Below are 17,221 nucleotides of genomic sequence, written 5' to 3' on the forward strand. Positions count from 1 at the left end.
AGGGACCATCGGGCCTTTGAAATCCCCAAAAATAGCATTTTCTGTTTACACAGAGAAACACTGTAAAACATGGGAAAAATCCGCCAAATCACTGTTCATCGGACTTCAAATATTATGAATTCCACCCTATATTCCAGCGGGTCCACCTTTTAAATTGCTATCACATATCCACCGTTGATCTATGTGATCCTGATCCAACGACTGAGATTCATTTTGGGCGGCGAAGGCGTATGGAGATTACTTGCCCGAAAAGGCAGTTTTCTCATGCCACGTGTCGGCTAGTGGATGGGATCGGGCGGAGCCCATCCAATACCACTTACTGCCTAAGGCCCACCCGAAATCCTGCCTATTACAAAACTCAAAACATATATATATATATATATATATACATATATATATATATATATACATATATATATATATATATATACATATATATATATATATATATACATATATATATATATATATATATATATATATATATATATAGATATATGCATGTATATCCCTTTTGGGTCCGGATTCATCGCTTTATTCGCATTTCCTTTATTTAACGAAAATGTGAAATACAAAGGAATATGTCGCTTTCCGGATCTCAAAATATATAAAATATCATCTATAACTCTATCGGGTCTAGCTATTGCAAGCCATATTTATACCGGCCCTACTCCTTTGTGTAGCCCCAATGCAACATTGCGATGCGATTGATCGCAATCACATATCTCATAGACCCCCGGGCCATTTGTAAGTGCTCCTTTGTAATCGCCGATTGCGATATCGCGAGTTAAACTGGGCCGTCGATCTGCGTGCTTGACCGACGGTCCTCGTTCACTTGCACTGATTTCGGTCGTAGTTTTCATATGATAGGCTTCGATATCCTCTACCTACTACCGCTATTTGCGATATGTTGATCGGCCAGATCCGACAGCTCTTGTCCAAAGTTGGTTTGACCTCCGATAGGCTCGATTTCACTGTTTTCTTCATGTTTTTGCCTCTCGATAGTGTTATCTGCCATTTTTAAAGGTTCTTCCTTATGCGATAGTTTTTATTTATTTTTATTTTGAAGACTTAGAGGGTTTTTAGGATCCATTTTTAGGAGATTTTTCCTCTTTTTCCAAAGGATAAAGGGCAGCTTCATTTTGTGATAACTTCTACATCCAAAGTCTGTTTTAGCCCATTCAAGTTGCAATAGATTCAGAATGAGACGATCTATGCAATAGGGCTATTTCCAGGAGCATCCTTGGACTTTCATTTTCCTCTGTGAGGAACACTTAGACTTAGGAGTCTATCCAAAATCCATTTTTGGATCACGCCTTCCCACTAAAATAACTTTTGGTCTCCAAAATGCTGATATACTGATTTGAACAGTAAATGAGAGTAACAACACCCTCTTCTTTCAGACTCCACACACTTGCCTTTGCATAGTGCCCTTGAACCAAGTCTCTGACCATGTTCCTTCCTAGATGTGTTGGTCCTTCTAGCAAGAACTGTCTTCCTCCTTGCCTTCTTGCAGAACTTCTGTTTAAATGATCATATAAGTTAGTTTGAACTTCTCTGCCTTGATCATTGATCCAAGCTGGCTCAAACCAATGTGAAGTACATCTGCTCCACAAAACTTTCATTTGTACCTGTTTGAAAAGTTGCCAACAACAACTGTTTACAACAACAAAAACACAAACAACAACTGGATGGCTTAACCTCCTGCTTCAACAAAAGAAACAGATTTTCACATCTTGTGAACACCTCCATGTCTTACATCTACATACAAGTGATGGAATAGAAAACAAGCCCACACAATATGCCTTTAAAAATAAATGACCCTTCAAGTCAAGCATGTAGTGAAAGACCATCAGGACTCTTTTTCAAAAGATGAAATAATTCATCATTATCTCCATTTGGGGACCAAGTTAACTTCTCCCAAGTCAACATGGTATCACATGCATGTAAAAGTAATCAAACATGCAAGTTAATTACACATACATGTTCAAAAACAAGGAAATCATCAGCATCCCCGTGTTCATGCATCTCATGCACATGCATGCATTTCATCCTTCAACTTTCACTTAAGTACACTGTACTTTCGAAGCTGAAATGAAATATAATGTTGTAGCAAGAAATGCAAACAGATGCATCAATAGACATGCAATATTAATTGGATAAGAACTCTAACCATTTCTTACCAATCCCTTTCAAAGGTACTACCTATGTATGCACATCAACATCATCATGTGAATCATCCTGAGACACATCATCCATGGAATCTTCCTTTCTATTTTTTCCATCTTCTCTTTCCACTTTCTTCAACTTTTGTGGAAGCATTGCTGGATTCAAGGTCCAAAATTTTGCAGCAAGATGCCTTTGCTTATGGTAGTAAGTGCATTGCATGTGCATCCTCTTGACAACATGATTTGCCTTGTCCAATGGACCTTTGGCTTCTTGCTCTCTTTCCTTCAAAAGTTTCCTGTATGTGGCCATTCTCTTCCAACATCTAGAAACATTATGGTTATCCAAACCACAAAAGGAACAAGAAATACTTTTCCCATATCTATGTGGAAATTTATCATGCTTTGCACAATCAAAAGGAAAATGATTTGAACCAGATTTATACCTTTCTCTTTCACCTTTATTGCCTTCATGAGGAGGTGAATGTTGAGATTGCAACAAGATGATGGAGCTTAGTGAAAAGAGTCGCCTTCACTAAGTGGGCCCGCAGGCAAATTATGGCGCAAGTTCTATTTTTGATCATAGTGTGAGTGATCACAATGTGGGTGACCAAAGTGTGGGTGACCACAGTGTGGGTGATCAAAGTCTATTTTTAGACTGGCTGTCAAAAATAGAAAAGTCAAATATTATTGTCTCATAATAATATTTGGACTATAAACTTGATCTTATTCTCTTGGAGCACTTCAGTTTGAGCTACAGATGTGGCCCATGCAGCTGTTAGAAGGAAGTACGCTTTTCTTATGAGTCAGTTGAGTTGTTGCATGCCTGACTTCAGTTAGAACTCAATCAGTTGAGTTTGGTGGAGTTGATTGTGGAGTTGATGGAGTTGTGTTCAGTTTGACTTGGTTAAACTAGTTGTAGTTAGTCTAACTGTAGATAGACTAATGATGAGTTGTTAAACTAATTATTAACTCATAATACAACTATAGAATACATCAGTTAACTCAGTTGCATGTCAGTGCATGTTCAGTTCAGCAGGGATAGGTGTTAGAGAATCACATTGCTATCAGTTGTGACTATAGTTGTGCATCAGATCTTGCACAATCAAAGGATTGAGTCTGCCAATGAGTTTGCTCATGTATTTGCCTAGTTTGTAGCTTCTGCTCACGTCTTACACATTGTGAGTGATTCGTTGGAGGTGAAATACGAGTTTGGTAGACCATTCTCATTCATTCTTGAGCAGGTATTGAGCAGTGGAGGCACGCAAGCAGTGGAATAGATTTGGAGATAAGATCTTAGCTGTATTGTGTGTAACAGGTGGAGCTGGTACTGGATTTCTTGTGATAATCATTGTACTTTGTAATGTTACATGGTCTCAATCATTAATATACAGATAGTGTGGGGTTTTTAGCGAGATGCTTTCCCCGGGTTACATACTGTGTTAATGTGTGAATGCTCTTGATGTTTTATTGTTATTGATGCTGCTATATTGATGATCAACGTAGAGGAGCTTATGTATTGTGTATGTATTCCGCAATATTACATGATCAGGATAATCTCCATTGAATATGTGTTAAATTATTCAAAATTTCTACAGTGAATTGAATGAAGAAGTGGCTCCCTTTGGAACACCATCAATCTCTTCAAGGCTGTCAAAGTCTCCCCAACTCTCTGGTTCAAATGTGTGCCTTTGAACACCTGCATCCTGCAGTTGATGTTTCAAGCTGTTGCATTCCTCCTGAATACAATCTTCACACTTCTGAGGTAGAGGACATGAAATGAAGCTCCTACTTGGGAATATTTCAATGGCCTTCATGGTAGCTTTGGAACTCTCTTCATAAGACTATCCATAGCCAAGACCCAAATACTTAGGCCTTTCCTCAACCATTATTGGTTCAACAATACCTTGTGCATGCTTTCCCAAGCCCTTTCCTTCATAACCCATCTTGGACATTAGCTTGGAACCTATGCCTTTGGTATGTTTTTCAAAAGAACCAATATAAGCATTCTTAGAAGAATTTGAAGACAAAATGGAATGGTTTACCTCTTCTTCAAGTTTATACTTGACTAAGGCTTCTTGGGCAACAAAGAGCTGTGTCTCCAACTCATGCATCCTTTTCAGGTTCATATTTGCAATATGAAGTTGCCTCTCCATTTCCTTCAATTTGTCAGAAAGCAACTGCTTCTCTTCCTTCATGGAATTCAACTACTCTCTAAGTATGCTGCTCTTCCTTCCATCCTCATACATTTCTCTCACCATATCCATCATGGTGGACAAGTCTTGTTTCATGTCTCCATCAAAGAGTCTTGTGATGGAGGAGGAATTTGAGGATACACTTGTAGAAATTGTCATTATACCAATGAACAAAAGAACTTCAAAAAAGATTAATAAAGAGCTTATCTAAGCAACCTTTTGCAACAAACCTCTTGTGCTTCAAGGATTTCCTTGAGGTGCTTTGGGATGGAAGAATGTCTTAAGCCCTTCTTCCTTCTTGTCCTTCCTGGATTGAGCTATCAATAGCTTTCCCTTCACCTCTGCAAACTCAAACAATAATCAGTCTGCAAACAAGCATACATCAATCAGACAATCAATCCTTGACTGCCCAAACACCTTTCAGACAAGCAATCTTTGCTCTGCCAATCAAGCATTTTTATATAACCTTCTTTGAAGGTGAGGTTAACCAATCTCAAGCTCTGATACCACCTGATCTGAAAATGGGGCACTTAGGCTTCTTGACTAACTTACAAGAACCTCTCCCACTTCCAAAGCTTAAATATTCCCAAGTCTTAATGATTAACCTGTGCGGAATCAAATATGTGCTTGAAAATATGGGTGTATGCTTATGTTTGTGTTAAACTATTCAGGTGCTGTAAATTGATTTGCTTAAACTGATATAAAGAAAATAGCAGCAATTAAAACACAGATACAATGCAACAATAAAACACACACAAAACAACAATATTAATTTGGAGTTCACCCCAAAAATCTTGGGTTACGTCTCCGTGAGCTCTAGTCAACTCAACCAGGCTCTCTGGGATTATGGCAAAGTCCTTTTCTTTTATAAGCTCTTGGCTCAACTCCAGTGTTTTACATAGAAACAATGGGTTCAGACACCATTTTATCCCTGGCCCTGAAGCTCTCAGGCTTTCTGCTCTGCGCTATCGCCCTGGCTCTTGGCTCTGGCTTGTGGCTCTGGCTCGTGTCTCTAGCTTCTCTGAGCTCTCTCTCAGCCTCTGCGTGCCTCTGTGATTCATTTGACCTACAAGTGATCCTCAGAAACCTTACATCGACCTTTTTGCAGCTTTGATGCCCGTCAATCGTGCTCTTAGGATTTTTCGCTCTTTCAGCTCTCTGCACTGGTTGCTTATGCTCACTTTTAGCAACAACCCCCCTTTTGTCTCTGATATTCATGGCTTTTAAACAAATCGACAGTGTCTGTTCATTCCCCTTCTCGGGCTCTCTGGTTCCCAGCCTCTGTCTGCTCGAATCCCCTTCTGAGTGTTAGCAATCATGGAATAACGTCTTTAGGGAAGGTGGCCACCTGTTCTGCAACAGAAGGGACCATCGAGCCTTTGAAATCCCCAAAAATAGCGTTTTCTATTTACACAGAGAAACACTGTAAAACATGGGAAAAATATGCCAAATCACTGTTCATCGAACTTCAAATATTATGAATTCCGCCCTATATTCCATCGGGTCCACCTTTTCAATCGCTATCGCATATCCACCGTTAATCTATGTGATCCTGAACCAACAACTGAGATTCATTTCGGGTGGCGAAGGCGTACGGAGATTCCCCACCCAAAAAGGTGGTTTTCTCACGCCACATGTCGGCTAGTGGATGGGATCGGGTGAAGCCCGTCCAACACCATTTACCGCCTAAGGCCTGCCTAAAATCCTGCCTATTACGAAACTCAAAACATATATATCTACATGTATATCCCTTTCGGGTCCAGATTCATTGCTTTATTCGCATTTCCTTTGCATTTCGTTTATTTAATAAGAATGCGAAATACAAAGGAAAATGCCATTTTTCGGATCTCAAAATATATAAAATATCATCTATAACTCTATCGGGTCCAACTATTGCAAGCCATATTTGTATCGGCCCTGCTCCTTTGTGTAGCCCCGATGCAACATTGCAATGTGATTGATCGCAATCGCATATCGCATAGAACCCTGGACTATTTGTAAGCGCTCCGTTGTACTTGCCGATTGTGATATCACGAGTTAACCTGGGCCGTCGATCTGCGCGCTTGGTCAATGGTCCTCGTTAACCCACGCTGATCGCGATCACAGTTGTCATATGATAGGCTCTGATATCCTCCGCCTGCCATCACTGATTGCGATATGCCGATCGGATCTGGGCCGTTGATCAGCCAGATCTGATGGCTTCTGTGCAAAGTTGGTTTGACCTTCGATAGGCTCGATTTCACTATTTTCTTCACGTTTTTGCCTCCTGATAGTGCTATCCACCATTTTTAAAGGTTCTTCCTTATGCGATAGTTTTTTTTTTGATTTTGAAGACTTAGAGGGTTTTTAGGATCCATTTTTAGGGGATTTTGCCTCTTTTTCCAAAGGATAAAGGGCAGCTTCATTTTGTGATAACTTCTGCATCTGAAGCCTGTTTTAGCCCATTCAAGTTGTAGTAGATTTAGAATGAGACGATCTACATAATAGGGCTATTTCCAAGAGCATCCTTAGACTTTCATTTTCCTCTGTAAGGAACACTTAGACCTAGGAGTTTATCCAAAATCCATTTTTGGATCAATACGCATAGAACTTGGAGATGATTGGAGGTATAGGACTAAGGGAATTAGTATTTTCACCTTCGAGAGGGAGTTGGTATGCCATCTTCATCTCAAAGATGTTATGTATTTACATGGGCTAAAGAAGAATTTGATTTTTGTAGCTGTATTGGAGGACATAGGTTATGATATTGTGTTCAACAAGGGAAAATATTTTTTGAAGCATATATCTATAGGGCAGGTGAAATAGATTGGAGTTAGAGTGAAAAATATTTACAAACTTGAGGTGGATGCTTGCACTACACTGAGTAGAAAGGCAGAAAATTTGCAAAATCAAGATGTTGGAGAACTTTGGAACATGCGAATGGGACACTTATACCATGGGTCCTTAAAATTCATGCAGTAGATTTCCACCAGTCTCCCAAAATGCACCCTTGACTAGCATCATGTCTGCAAGGGATGCACACTCGAGAAATATGTCAAATCCACCTTTCAGGGCTAGGATAGTAGAGCTAGAACAATCTTAGAATGAGTCAAATCTGATGTATGTGGACCATTTTCTACAACAAAATATGAGTGCTATGCGATTTTTGTTGATGGATTTTCTTGAAAATATTGGATCTTCTTCATGAGGAAAAAGGATGATTTTTTTTTTTCCAAATTTTTTGAATTCAAAACATTGGTTGAAAAGGAGACTGGTCAGAAATGAAAAGATCTGAGAAGTGATGATTGAGGAGAATTTGTATCTAACACCTTCAAGGAATTTTGTGCCATAGATGGTATTAGAAGAGAACTGATATCACGTCATAACCCATGGAAAAATATGGTGGTTGAAAGGAAAAACAGAAGCATAGTGGGAGAAATAAGAGCCATTTTTCATAATCAAGGGTTTCGATTACATCTATAGGAAGAAAAGTATGTAACACTGCAATTTATTTGCAGAATTGGAGCCCTCACAAAATTCTTGGCATTATCACACCTGAAGAAGATTTCTCTGGGAGAAATATAGATGTATCCCATTTTCAAATTTTTGGAGCTATTGTGTATTGTCATGTCTCCAAGGATAGCAGAAAGAAATTTGAGCCTACAACTGAGATGGGAGTCTTTGTAGGATACATAGAGACACCAAATAATTATTGGGTGTATTTTCCCTCACTTATGATGAAAATGGTGAGGAGAAATGTCATATTTGATGGGGAAAAGGCTATGCGATTGTCTCTAGAGTGAGAGTTGAGCATCCCATCAGAGGAGGATCTTTTAGTTCCAAAGGAGGAACCTTAGGCAAAGCTTCTAGATGTTTGTTGTGGATCAACCACATGTGAAGGAGCAGACAGGAGCTCGAGTGGAGGCACCCACTCAACTACAATCTTCCAGAGAGGGGAGGAAGAGAACTAGAGAAGATGACAGGTTGGTGCAAGATGTTAGGGAGCATTTGGGAGCTCCTACATCCTTGCACAAGAAAAGGAGGTCACCAGACAAGTATACCAGTTACATGGAACTCATGGTATAACTCATTAATTCTGAACCTTCTTCATTTGAGGAAGCATTTTCTCAACCAGTGTGGGTTGATGCCATAGTGGAGGAGTATGACTCCATCATGAAGAACAATGTATGGGAGGTAGTGCTGAGACCAAAGAAAAAGTTAGTGGTTGATTCCAGATGGATTTAAAAAGTGAAGCATGCAGCTGATGGGAGAATTGAGAAGTACAAGGTAAGATTTGTGGCCAAAGGCTTCTCAAAGGTAGAGGGAGTTGACTATGAGGAAACATTTCTCCTATGGAAATATATTCCTTAATCATAACCATTCTAGCATTAACTGTGTAGATGGGGTTGAAGATCCACCAAATGGATGTGAATATTGCCTTCCTCAATGGAGTGGGTGAGGAAGAGATTTACATAGAGCAGCCTGAGGGATTTGAGACATATGATAGGGAGACACATGTGTGTAGACTCAGGAGAGCCATTTATGGTCTCAAATAGGCGCCCTGAGCATGGTACACTCAGATTGACACATATCTCAGTGGATTGGGCTTCACCAAAAGTGAAGTAGATGCCAATCTCTATCACATTGTGGTAGATGGAAAGTTTCTTATCTTGGTATTGTATGTTGATGACTTGATACTTACAGGGGATGAACAGTTGATCCACTCTTGCAAGGAGGACCTTGCAAGAGAATTCAAGATGAAGGACATGGGCTTAATGCATTACTTCCTTAGGTTGGAGGTATGGCAGGGAGATGGAGAGTTATTTGTGAGTCAGGGGAAGTACTCTTCTGAAATACTTCAAAGATTTCATATGTAGGGTTGCAAGCCTATGGAGACACCTATAGATACAAACTAGAGGAAGGAGCATGGTTCTTTAGGAGAGGCAGTAGATGCCAACATCTATAAAAAAAATTATGGGGTCCTTGATGTACCCGATGAGCACAAGGCCCGACATATGATTTACAATTAATTAGTTGAGTCAATTTATGGTGAAGCCTACCAAGCATCACTAGAAAGCAGTAAAGCATGTTCTTAGATACCTTATAGGCACAAAAAATTAGGGGTTATGGTACAAGAGGACAGATGGTGTGAAGCTCCAAGGCTTCATTGATGCAGATTGGGTGGGGAATCCATCAAACAACAAGATTACTTCAGGAGATAGCTTCATTGTTGGGTCTGCAGCTATTTCCTAATATAGAAGGAAAAAAAGGTTTATTGCACACATCTCAATAGAGTTCGAGTACATGGATGCAAGTCAATTAGCATGCGAGGCCATATGGGAGGAAAATTCTTGTTGGTTTTTTCAGTCAGGAAATGGATACAACGAAAATTCTTGTTGGTTTTTTAAGTCAGGAAATGGATACAACCATGATTTATTTTGATAATCATAGTTGTATCAAACTCTCTAAGAATCTAGTATTTCATGACGAGTCCAGGGACATTGATATCATGTACTATCACTTGAGAGATTATGTAGAGGAGAATCATGATGTTACATTCCATTCCCATTGAGGAGTAGGATGAAAATATTTTGGAAAAGGCATTGTCAAGAGGAAATTTGAGTTCCACAGGTGGAGGATAGGGGTGGTGCAAAATCACTTTCTTGCTAAGAGGGAGTGTTAAAAATTATAGAAAGAAAGGCTCAATTTGACTTGTGCCTTAGTCAAATTGAGTAATTTGATTTTCCACATCAGCAAGATGGCTTGGATTATAGTTAGCTTGAGTGGCATGGCCTTGTCACCTAGCTAGATCAATAAATTCAAGTTTTTAGGCTTGAAGTAGAGTTGTGCATGTAGTGATTGTAGATTTTAACCTTGTACAAAAATTACCTGCAAACGAATTATTCAAACAAAAAAATAAACAATGGTGAGAATAGAAAAAAATATACACATATATTTTCCCCTGGATCCCAAAACCGGCGCTATTAGATTGATTTTCCATTATATTTTTAAACGTTACAATACATATACATACATACATATATATATATATATATATATATATATATATATATATATATATATATATATATATATATATATATATATATATACATGCAAAAGTATTCATAAACCCCATTCCATTAACCCTGCATTAGAACATAATCGTAGTTCCCTTGACTAGATCTACAAAAGACCACGGGCGTAAAACCATCATGCCCAAAACCATGCGCAAAACCCATGCACAAAACCATGGGTAGGTTCACCAAGCATATTTGGGTCTACCCCTCTTCCTTCGGTCCACCCAACTATTATTGGGTCTGCATAAAAAATAATTTTTTTTTTGGGGCACTACCCTGAAACCCATGTAGGGTGGCTACTTCCCCCCTGCAAACCCCTCGACAAGGGGGGCCTCCGCTCCCTTGTGATCCCCCCACCCCCCCCCCCCCCCATTGTGCCCAGCGCAATGTATAGAACCTGCTTCTAGTCGTGAAAAGAATATAACACATATTCAACAGTGATTGCTAAAACTTAGAAATCTAGTTCATTTATTTTTAGTTGAACTCAGTTAACTAAGCTCTAGCCATTAGTTGAGTTAGTTGATGGTCAATTGAGTAGTTATGATTGTTGTTAACTCACTAATCTCTCAGTTAACTAGTCAATCAACCAAAAATAACCCAAGCATTCATAAAATTCGAATTTCCTAGTTGGAGAGGAGGAAAAGGCACATTGTAATCATCAATTGTATATTAGTTTAGTGTACAGGCTTGGAAATTAAGCAGATGATGAATTCCTTTGGATTTTCACAAGGAAATAGGGAATTCCCCTATTCTTTAGGGGCTCAATTTCTCCAAGATTTCGCAAGGAAATAGGAGGAAGTTGGGGGGCTTGAATAGGCTAAGTGCTGGACAGAGATAGTCATTCAATAGGAGAACATTTTTACAGTGTAGGGTGTGCTTTAGAGCTTGAAGCTAACATTGTAATAATTTCTCTTTCTCATCAGATTAATGAAAAGCAATGGAGGGGTTTTTCCCAGTTGGGTTTCGATTTAAAATCATTGTGTTCCTTGTGTTTTCATGGTTGCATGTCATTTCATGTGTTTCTATCTTGTGATTTTCTATTCCGCAGATTATAGAAGAAATTTGTATCTCTTGATTTCAGTTTGAATTCATCAGTAGTAGCAAATTTCTTGCCATTTCTACAACATGGGAAGGGGAAAACATCTTCTTGAAACTTCTATGGGATTCAATGGTACAGACGACCACAACTTTTATAATGTTGCATCTTTATTCATTAATAGTTTTAGTGAATTTCTTCTTGGTATCCACTAGTGCAAGTGGAATAATAATCTTTGCCAACTTCTGTGCAAACGTAGGATTGAATTCAATATTGTCACTTGTAGGTAATGCTTTATTCTCTAGCTTCTTTAGAGGATATTATACTTTCCATTAGACTTTCAAATTTAATTGAGATCTAATCTCTTGATAAATCAACCTCTCAAGGTTATTAAGTAACAATAGCACAACTTCTTGATAATTTGTAACTATCATACCTATTATTTTCACCTCAAATTTTCCATTAATATCACAAAATATGGCATATGACTCCCATAGTGTTCTTGTATAATACCATAAGTGTGCATGTCAAAGTTGCTTTAAAAGAATCTTTTTGAAATGTATTTTTAATGTATTCATTATACTTATCATGAAATTTAGTAACCCTAATCATAAATGGATGTGCATGCATGACACATGTTTTCAAGAGCTTGAAGGTGAAAAACATTTGGGTTTTGGAAAGCTAAGTGAGGGGTACATGATCGTTGGGTCATTAGGATGGTGTATTAGGTACCAACTATGGTGTCATAATACTTATAGAAGTAGAAATTTGATAATTTTGTGGTCTTATACTTTGGGAACTTATGACAACTAGCCCCTTTAGATGGCAACCTCCTTGAATGCAGTTATTTTCATTTATAAACTTGATAGAAATATCGAGTCTTATATTTCGTTTATCCATCAACTTGATAGCATTATCCACAATGTTGAGCAAAAGATGAATAATCATAATCTCATCTCCTACGATAGTCTTGTGTAGGTTTTAGCATGCCATAAAGGTTAGTTGAAGGCTCTTAGAAGTGTTAGTGACCTCACACAAAATTTCAGTTGCACAAATGAGCTATTAACAGATAAGTATGACAAAGTTCATATGAAGGCTATCAAGGTTTGGCCTTGAAAATTTGAGTATCTCATCCATAAGTTTTGATCTAATGTTGTTTCTTTTATGCATGATACTAATTATGTATTTATGGCCCTCACTGATATTAGACTCCACATGTAAATAAATAAAAAGGTCAATTACCTGCATTGGCATTCTTATCTTGGGTTTTATGATTGTAATTAGATCCTTTGGGAATTTGTTATGGGTTCAGATTGGTCCTTGGAAAATTTGAGGGCAATAATATGTTATTTCAAATCTTCTCTAGTTTTAAGAAACTCCTCCATAGAAATTTGATGAGAGAGTGTGACCATCACCTAGTCATTGTAGCTTCAAATATGTTGGTTTTAAATTTGGCCCACTTGAGTTGTTGCTTCTTGGGGTGGAAAATTTGGAGAAGAGTTTGATTATCCTTGGGAACTTCTCTAATCCTATTATTTATCCTTTTTCCCATGCCATTTCATATTGATCCACATTTGAATTATGAATTGTGAAGTGGTCATCATGGAGAAATCCATAAACGATTCTACCATGTTGATCTCTAATTTGGCCCAAAAATCGGTTGAAAATATAATGACACACGAACCATAATCCTAATCACTTACATAAGGGAGTTTATTAAAGTTGTTGATATAGCTATTGTAAAGATATTCCATCTATTAACCAAATTTGGGTGGTTCATGTACATGCGAATTTATCAATCCCACATCTCACTAACTTCCCTTGCCCACCGTACTTGTATCTTCAATGGGTGTTCTTGTAGATATTCCTTGTCAAAGTGGATTTTCAATTCCTTGTTATGGTCGATGATTAATTTATTAAACTAGTGTAGATAACGATTTAGAAAAAAATTTATGTTAGCAACCAACCTAAGAATATGTTTGTTTGTGATAAGAATGTATGACACGCATCTTGGAACCTCAACATCCTCATTGAAGAGATGGCATCCCTGTTTGATGAAAAATAAAGTTATTTTGATCTCCCTTTGAAGCATTTCATATTCCCTTAAAATAAGCACTTATATGTTAAGAATTGGTCATTAGTGAGAAAAGAAAGCAAATTGGCGAAAAAGGCTAAATTTTTGTTTGTTGTATTGTATTGATCCCAAAATCTGAATATATAATACATCAATGACCATTCTAGATCTTCTAGATCTAAATATTGTTCACACTGATAGCTCATTAGTAAATTATTGTGACACATCGTCAACATAAGAATCACAAGTCATGACAATTGTATTCTTAGAATTTATGATTGCCTACAGACTCACAACCTAACATTCCCCCCCATAAAAAGTCTAAATAATTGTACCAAATGTTGCCCATAATGTTGTCATTGATGGGAATCAGTGTTGTTAATGTTAAAGGGGATGATTAAAGAAGTAAAAACATCTCAAGGATGCCGTATGATGGTGTTATCTCGTGCATGTTCTCATCAAGTGAAGTCAAATAGGTTTGAATTTTGTTGATTTTTTGTAGGAGTTATGATGTTCCAATAAGTCTATGAATGGTATGGTTGAATAACTCTCTATGAAACCTTTCCAACGGTATTTCCCACGCTAAAAAAATCCTCCCATATGATAAGTTATGTACATTTGAATATCAACATTCGTAAAGGGTCTAAACTATGGGGGAAAACCCACAAACCTCAAATTTGTTAAATATCACAAATGTTTCAAAATGGATATGTGTTCTTTGAAAAATCAACGGTGAATAGTGGCCCACCCTACATGAACTTTAACTATGCTAAATTTCAAGCATTTTTCCTTATATTCGACAAATCCAACAACTGAATGAAGGGGTGAATGCAGTGGAATTTCAACTTGCCCAAAGTTTAACCATGGTCAACCCTCCATGTTAACCCAATCCTGTAGTGTCACATGTCATCTATTAGTTGTTCAAAGGAGATGATGTGGCAATGACATGAGCCTCCTAATAGTAATTTATGACATGGTAGCTCAGATAAGTGGTGAATCATGGTTGGTCAAAGGAGACCACATGGATGTTATATATATACACACCATACCATGACTTGAAAATATTAATTCGAACGATGAAACATATAGTTCTGATCACAAGTCCAAGTGCAAGCTCTAAGGTTGTGGTGTATTTGTGATGTTGTTACACAGTGTTTGGTTGATGGTTCGAGATCTCGCAAGCCTGTCTTTTGATATATAGTGTTGTCCTGGGTGCAATCTAATCACAAATCTAAGTGTGAGCTTTGAGGTGGTGATGTATTTGTGAAGTCGTGGCATAGTTTTTGGTTGATGGCTTAATACCTCACAAGATTGTATTTTATATATAGTGTTGCCTTAGGCACAAGCTCCTACGAGATATGTTGGGTTGACATGGTGGTTTTAGCCCCCATGTGACTTTAAATTTTGTACATATGTGTGTGTGTGTCTGTGGGTGGGTGGGTTCTGACATTTCAACAACTAACTGACCAGGTCAGTTGGTTGTATGGCTTGGTTTTCTCCTTGAATATTGTGGGTTCTAGTCTAGTTAGACTCGGTTTTTTTTTTGTATATTGGGTTATCGGTGTGCTAGTATCGATCAATTTGTAGAATAATTAGAAGTTTTGTAGTACATGTAATATGTCCTTTGCATAATGCACCCGAATTTTGCCATTATGTCGAATGATTAATATTTTATATATTGTAATATACTTTTATATGGTTTATGGGGGTTTATAGGGTCATTTCAAAGCTAAATTTGATTATCGAAGAAGAATGATGATTAGTATTCAGTTGTTAACATTTATGAAGGCGTGAAAATACTTGATGAGTATTTTATGTTCAGAATCAATGTTATGTATTTTGGTGGTTTATGAGCAGGTTGTAGTGAGTGTTGTGTATATGGCCAAAACAACTTTCTAGAAGAATTTTATGTGACCATATTGAACAATACGTTGTAATAGGGCATGAACAAAAATTTCACAAGTTGATGACAATAATAATATGATTTAAGAGCACATGGATCTAGTTTGAAATATTGTGAAAAGTTGTCAACACGAAGTTGAGGAAGGAGGTGGGTACCTATATTGAGGTTGGTGCCTCAATCAGGTTGAAGCCTATAGCAAGTTGAAGGTTGCACATTTATGAGGATGGTGCCTCAATCAGGTTGTAGCACATTTCAACTAGGTGCTTACACATTTTCGAGATTGGTTCCTCAATCATGTTGTAGCCTACTGCATGTAATTTCTTTCACATCTTGGGGGTGGGTGCCTCCAGTAGGTTAGTGCTTACAGATCTATGTAAATGAATTGAAGAAGAAGAAGAAAAAGAGTTTCCAGTTTTCTCCCATAAGGGTTGATGCGTAAAAGATTGTGTCCTCTTGTGTTGATGTGATGATGGCTTCTTGATGCATGGTTTCATTTATTGTTATGATGCAAATTATTATGGTACACTGCTACATGATTATTTATTGATGAAATGTTTTGAAATGATAAGTTTTCCATTATAGTGGTTCACCACCCCCCCCTCTTAGTTAATATTTGGTCTAACTAGTTGTGTCATAATGGGTCCCTTCAAGAATAATTAACTATTGGAAGGTGGATTTAAGGAGTCTTGGAAACATGGATGTAGATGCAAATTTAGTCATGCTTTTGGAAAATAAGTTGGAAGAGTTCAAAACGAAGTATGGAATCTTGTCAAAGAAACTATGAAAAAAGTAAAAGTAGCTAGGTGAAAAGGAAAAGAAACTAGGAGAAAGGGAAAATCAACTAGGAGAAAGGGAAAAGTAGTTAAGAGAAAGGGATATTGAAATTATCCTCCTAAAAAATGAGATAGATGTAGCAAGATTGTGAGCAAAGGAAAATCAGGAAGGAATCTAGGCCAAAATAAGTAGCAAGGAAAAATCATCTAAGAACCGCACAGTATTTCATGGTTATTGTTATATATCCTATACATTTGGTCATAAGGCAATTGATTGTAGTTATTAAAGTAATCCTTCTAGAAGCATGTCTAGTAAAAGTGGAAGAAACCATTTTCAAAGTCATACTGAATGGCTTATATATCACAACTTTGAACACAAGGCCAAGGATTGTAAGATTAATCAAATAAAGGAAGGCTGCCCCCCTAAGATGTGGAATAAGAAAGAAGAAAGGTGTGATCTCATGCTATATGCTCAAAAGAAAGAAGATAAATAGTATGTTGATAGTGACTACTCAAGGCACATGACAAGGGATCAAAACAAGTTTATCAACCTCAAGGAGATAGATAGAGGTAAGTTGATCCTTGGAAATAATGGATCTCCAAGAATCATAGGGAAAGGAACTATTAGCATTGATAATGGAAGGACCAAATCTCAAGATATCCTATATGTGGAAGGATGGAAACAAAATATTTTAAGTGTCAGTTATATGTCTGATCACGTGTATTATATCACATTCAACTCCAAAATATGTGACATCGGGAACTTAATTGGTATCATCTCCAAAATAATTTCATGTGAATGTTTTTAAAAGAATATTCAAGTATTTCCAAGGCACCATGGATTATGACTTATGGTATCCTAAGGGAAAAAATCCTTGCTTTTGAGGACCATACAGATGCAAATTGAGTTGGAAAAGTGGATGACAAAAAGAGAACTAGTGGAGGAACATTATTTATAGGAAAATTACTGGTCTCTAAGCTCAACAAAAAATAATCGTCAATTTCTCTGTATACTG

The sequence above is a fragment of the Pinus tabuliformis genome, chromosome X (genome assembly GCF_031772625.1).
Source record: "Pinus tabuliformis cultivar Carrire ecotype Pingquan chromosome X, CPIR1, whole genome shotgun sequence".
In the NCBI taxonomy this organism is placed as follows: Eukaryota; Viridiplantae; Streptophyta; class Pinopsida; order Pinales; family Pinaceae; genus Pinus; species Pinus tabuliformis.